The sequence below is a fragment of the Mustela nivalis genome (assembly GCF_964662115.1).
Source record: "Mustela nivalis genome assembly, chromosome: 1".
NCBI classification, from domain to species: domain Eukaryota; kingdom Metazoa; phylum Chordata; class Mammalia; order Carnivora; family Mustelidae; genus Mustela; species Mustela nivalis.
The window spans coordinates 156,087,440-156,093,494 of record NC_139020.1 but is presented as its reverse complement, the minus strand read 5'-3'; positions in this window follow the sequence as shown (position 1 = coordinate 156,093,494).

Here is a 6,055-nt window from a genome sequence, read left to right as displayed (position 1 = left end):
AATTCAATATGATCAATGTCCTCATATAATGGAAAAATTTGGACACACACACACATGAGGAGAATGCCACAAGAAGACAGAAGTTATGTTGACACAAGCTAAGGAAGTACCAGGAGCCCGGAGAGGAGCCTGGCACAAATCCTTCTCTACTGACTTCCAAGGAAGCATAGCCCTACTGATCTCAGCGGCTTTAGCAAACTAAAAAATAAGGTCTGTGAGTGGAGTTATTGTTTTTCACATGTGTCTGTTCCATCCTTCATGTATTTCTGCCCACCACCATCATCCCACCATGTTCTCTGTTTCCCATGTACTTCTGAGTGTGTCAGGAAGCCACATACTGATGGCTGTCACATATATCTGAAAATACAGAAGATAAATAGTTTCTGAGTGGAAGGTGACAGACTCAAGAACTTAGATTTAATTTTTTATAAGAGTAGCAACAAAAGATGAAGGCAGTTGCATGCTGGTTGACAGAAACAAAGGGTTTAGGTTTAAAACAAGACTTAATGATTATCTTTCAATGACTAATAATAGTCCAACCTTTTCAATCACTGAGGCAGAATTGTGAGCAATCAAGTGTGGTGAATCCAATCTCTAGTTTCTTGTCCTCGCCAGTAATGCAGCATCGCTGCCATGACTGTTTACTTTTTTTAAAAAATTACTTTTAATAATCAATGTCAGTAAATATTTAGAGCTTTTCTGGAAAAGAAAATGTACACACATCAGAAGTGGTAGATGTGGTGCTCAAACTTGGAAATGCAAAAGCTTGGAGACACAATAAGAGAATGTTCCAAGATAGTTGTGTGGACAACTTGGTATGTGCTTTAAATTTCAAAAGCAGGCAGATTGGCCTTATTCTCAGAACCACTTAAATAAGACCACTAGTTATTATATGGAGACTTAAATAAGCCCAAATGGCCAATTCCTCATTAGATTATTTTTAACAGACAGGTCAAAAATTTCTTCAGTAGCATCTACTTCCTGTGGTAACCATTTGCATTCCAACCAACTTTAGTAACCAGGTCAGTTTTCACTGACTGCCACTGCTTCCAAAAATACTTTAGGCTGATGGAATACCTGTCATCTATGGTCTGCATGCCTTAACATCTGTGAGAATGAGAAGCTCTTCTTTTTGATTAATGAGTTGATAAGACTTGCTCATTTCTAAACATAAGCATTTGGCATTTTTGAGGGAAAAGTCACCAGCAAACACATTTTGTGTTTAATAATTGCTCCTTATTTTTCTTTTTTTCTTTGCACATGTACCACTCTTTCCTCCAATCTGTCCTATTGCCTATTCTAGCCCCACTCTATGTGGTATGTTTTCCAAATAAAATACGCTTTGGATCTGCTTAATGATGTGTCTGTGATCATAACAGAGACCATACGGGAGACAGGAAAGGGAGCTGGACAAAGCCTTAGAGCAAGTTTAAAGAGAATCAGAATTCTGGTCCCTGTGTGAACTTGAAATCTTAGGTTTGGGCTCCCTGTCCATGCAGTGAAGTGGGACTATGTCGAAGACTCTATTCCTGTTTTCCAAACTGCTATCTCAAGTGTTGCTAAGATGAAGAAAAAGAGAAGCATGCAAAAATCCAGCTGGCCTCCTTCTACACACACACATACACATTCAAGCACACTTGTACATCTTGGGTAGAAAACTCTATATTCTTTTTATAATAGAATTCTGCATGGATTGCTTAGAAAATCTATAAATAATTTTTTAAATCTATAATCTATAAATAATTTTTTAAAAACCATGGATCTTGATAATCAAAGGGCCTTAGACTAAGGTTTCAAGTTTGTTATGAGCAAGTTCCACTTACAGACTAAAATGTTTGCCTTGAATAGATCAGGCTAGCTGACTCTTAAGCTTTTCCCAGGTGTCTATCCTGGAGGGAATGAAAATCTGCCCCTCCCATTATTTGGGCATTTTCTGATCCCCATGGGGTGGAGGGCTAAAAAGAAGAGTGTCTTCTGGGAGGGGTGTCAGCATTCCTGTACCCCACACCATAATACATATTTCCTCACACAAAATGACTATAACCTTTTGAGGCAAGAGAAGACTTACCTCCTTTTGCTGAAAAGTACTGGATTTCAGCAAAGAAACCAGTCTGTGCCTATTAACTTTGGGGAATTATCATGTCGGATCCTTTTTATTGCCCTCTAAACCTGTTTCTCACTCCTTCCATTTTGCTCTCTTCCTCCATATGCTGATTTCCGTGGATTACTTTAGTACATTCTCTTGTCCTATCAGGTTCCAGCTGGGTTTGGCCAATGGGAATTCCTGGAGATTAGAAGGAAGGAGGACAGATAAAACAGGTGAGATGAGCAGGAGTCCTAGCATGTAGGGCCTTGTGAGTCATGAGAAAGACCTTGGCTTTTAATCTAGTATAATGATAAAAGATAGTAGGGTTTCAAGTCAGGAAGTTAATGATCTCATTTACACATGACAAGGGTCAACCTAGTGCTACACCTGGCTAGGGATGGTGGAGCCAATAGTAGTGGTGGCTAGCACTTTGGCAGGACTCCAAGCATTCCCTCACTTCACAGTTTCTTTAACCCTGATCCAATGGCTGAGCCTCTTACAAGAGAGGGTGAAAGCTCCTAGGCAGAGGCACTTTAAGGATGATGGTCACCTGTCAAATGCAGGAAGATACTAACAAGGGCAAGTCAAACCTGGATAGCAACACCTAATCCTTTCCTCTCCATCTTGAGATGTTCCAGCTCTGTCTCAACTCAGCTAAGAAAATTGTTTGAATTGTTCAAGATAAGCTTTAGGCTTATTATATGCTTCCTGGGTCACATTAAGTCAAGTTAACTGGTAAAATAAAATAACCCAGCCTCTAAGAAATATAAGCACTCTTCAAGCAAAGCAGACTAGATGAACTATACAAAAGAAGACCGAACTAAAAAACTGTATAGAATAAGAATTTAAAGTATATTTAATACATAGCCTTAGAGTGATAAGGACAAATTTTTGAAACAAGAAGCTTGAACAAGCTGTTATGAAAAAGAATCAATTACACATATTGTGCATGAGAAATAAAAACTGTCCTAAATCTGGTCTAAAAACTATTTTGTGTATGTAATTAAATTTTAATATCAAACAAACCATGCTGTTTTGCAATATATTTTTCTATGATACCATAATGACATTTCATTTTAATGGACATTTAGGTTGTTGCCAAAAGCTTCAGTATTATAAAGAATGAAGCTATTATCATCTCTTAGTCAAATCTTTTCACGTCTCCTTAATTATAGCCCATGCTCTTTCTACTGTTCCAGGCTGCCAAATTTGTATGTCACACATATATAGCTCTATAGGTGCTAACAAGGAAATATGTCCAAGACACAGTGTTAAGGGATGAAAACATGTTGAAGAACAGTATGTATATTAAATCCCACATCTGTTAAAATATATTTATATGTCTTTATATAAGCAGAGAGTATTTCTGAAGTAACATAGGAAATGTTTGAGACTGATTCCTGCTGAGGAGTGGTCCCTGGGTACCCAACATACACAGAAAGAAACTTCCTTTTATGCATTTTTTGTATGATTACCCTTTTGCTACTTGCATCTATTATATTTATAATACTTTCACTGGATATTATTTAAGAACTAGTGGGCATAAATACTAGGTAGTATTAGAAGCAGAAGTAGTCACAATGTTATTAAAAGCATCAATACTGGTTAAAAATTACAATAAAAAGAATAAAAACCAACAAGCACAGGATGATTGGTAGCTCTCTTTCTCTTTCTCTGACAGTTTTTGGAAGTCTGTTACCTCTCTAACCTCTTGGCAGGAGTTCTCTGTTTCTTCAGGCTTGGACTGCAGAACGAAATCATCCTGGCTAGAGAATGTCCACCATTATCCCTAAGTCTTCTGAGCTCCAAAAAGGCAGAAAATCAAACCATTATTTAAGTTACAAGTAGGATCTGGGATATGCACTTCTTTGAATTCTCCATCATTATTTGTGATTCATGCAGGACTATATGCCCCCCAAAACACAGGATCTTGTGTTCAGTTTCCCAGTATCTATTTCCAATGTCCAGTTATGGATTTGCTGTTGCATTATCAAGATACTCATTTCTATAGGGCTGATCTCTGATGTTTCTACCCAGATCATTTTTACTAGCTTGGCCTCAAAGGAGGAATCTAAACTACAGCATATTTGCAGCATATTTTCCCTGCAGCATATTTTCCCCTTTATATACCAGAATGGGTACATATTCTAACAAATCTGAGCTTTACCTGTGGATTTTAGGCATTTACTTGATTTTCTGTTCAGGGAGAGCATTACAACCCTGGCAACCAGGCACCATGATACAGATAGCAGATCTAACATCCAAAGGTTTATGGTGACACATGCTAACACTGCAGGCCGCAGCATCTCTTTTCTGTACTTTGACAGGCCTTAAAATTGAGCTCAGTTCTGCAAAATAGAATCTTCCTCTTTCCTGGACACAATAGGACTCTCAGCGGTTTACTAGGTTTACCAGCCTCCTCTCCACCACCTCCAAATCTAGCTGGTCCCTTTGGTCCCAACCTACGTCAAGAATCTAGAGAGTTAGTATTCAAAATACTAAAGATACCATTCGATGATTCCATAGCACATGACAGTAAGCTGTGGGTGAGTTAGTCAAGAATAACAGCTTCTGTGATTAGGTCCAGTATTGAGTCTTGGATAGAAGTATCAGGAACACACTAGCTGTGTGGATGTAAGCATGTTGATAAGTCTCTCTTAGCATTCATGTACTACTGTATGTCATCAAGTCTAAGATGGAATATTAAAATATGTAATTGTATCATCTTCAGTTGATGAAATATAGTAAGTAGAGTAGGCTAGATGATATAACACAAACCTCCAAATCTCAATAATGTAACACAGTGGAAGATGATTTCTTGCTCATGTAATTCAATTATTTAGTAATCCAGGCTCTTTCCATCATGTAGCTCTTCCTTCATGCAGATAGATCCTCAGCATCCTCGTTCAGCCATGACAACATAATTTCTGCTCACTTTCTGTTGGCCAGAACTAGTCATGTGACTATGCTTGGTTGCAAAGGAGTCTGGGAAGTGTAGTCTCATTGCGTACCCTAGGAAAAAAGGAAAGAGGTTTTGGTGAACACCTAGGAGTCTCCACCACAGTTGGGCAGCTTACTAAATATCCAATTTATTCTTCCTACCACAAAGAGAGCACCCTCAAACTCTTCTGCAAGAGAGACCACCTGGATTCCCAATATGACCTCACAGAGCTCCAAGTCCAGTATCTCAGAGTAATGTAAAATCCTCTTAATTAGTTTCACTCTTTTAAGAATGGGTGTCGATACCCAGTGCAGCAGACATAGGCTTCAAACTCCAGGTGAGACACCATGATATCCTTCTTAAGAAGACCTAGAGGTTTCTGAGGAGAAGGGACAAATTGGAAAAGGGCTTGGAGTCCTAGATATGCAACTGGCAGCTTGAAATCATATATCCCTAGACATTTCCATGACCTCAGCTGCAGTCCCACGTTGGGAAGGACCTGGGATGTTAAAACAACATAATCAAAAATGAAAGTGAGAAGAGGGTTGTTGAGTGACTTTCCTCAGGTCACATGGTCAGATAAAACTCTCCCTAATTCTTCACATATCTCTTTCTTTTAATTTCCATCTAGCATCATCACTGACCCTCTGCAGTGATTGCCTAAGATCTAAATCCTCCTTGCTGAGCAGACTAGACACCTTCTCCATAGAACCCTCCATGACAAATAGTGATGCGCTGGAATCCTATGTAATGTAAGCATCTCCATGTGAATTTGTGTGATAGGGCTGGGTCCATGCCTTGCTTTGACCAGAACCTAGCACAGAGCCTATCTATAGAGGCATTTCAAAGAGGGATCAGCAGTTTCTCAAAGGGCAAGTAGGGCTTTACTTTCCCAGATACAGGGGCCTGGAAATATCCTGATCTCATTTCTGCTCCCCAAGTGTTGTGTGACCTTGAGAAATTCCCTTTCCTTCCCTTCTCTGAAAATTGGGGGTTTTCTTTTTGCTTGAAAAATGACAAAATTGGAC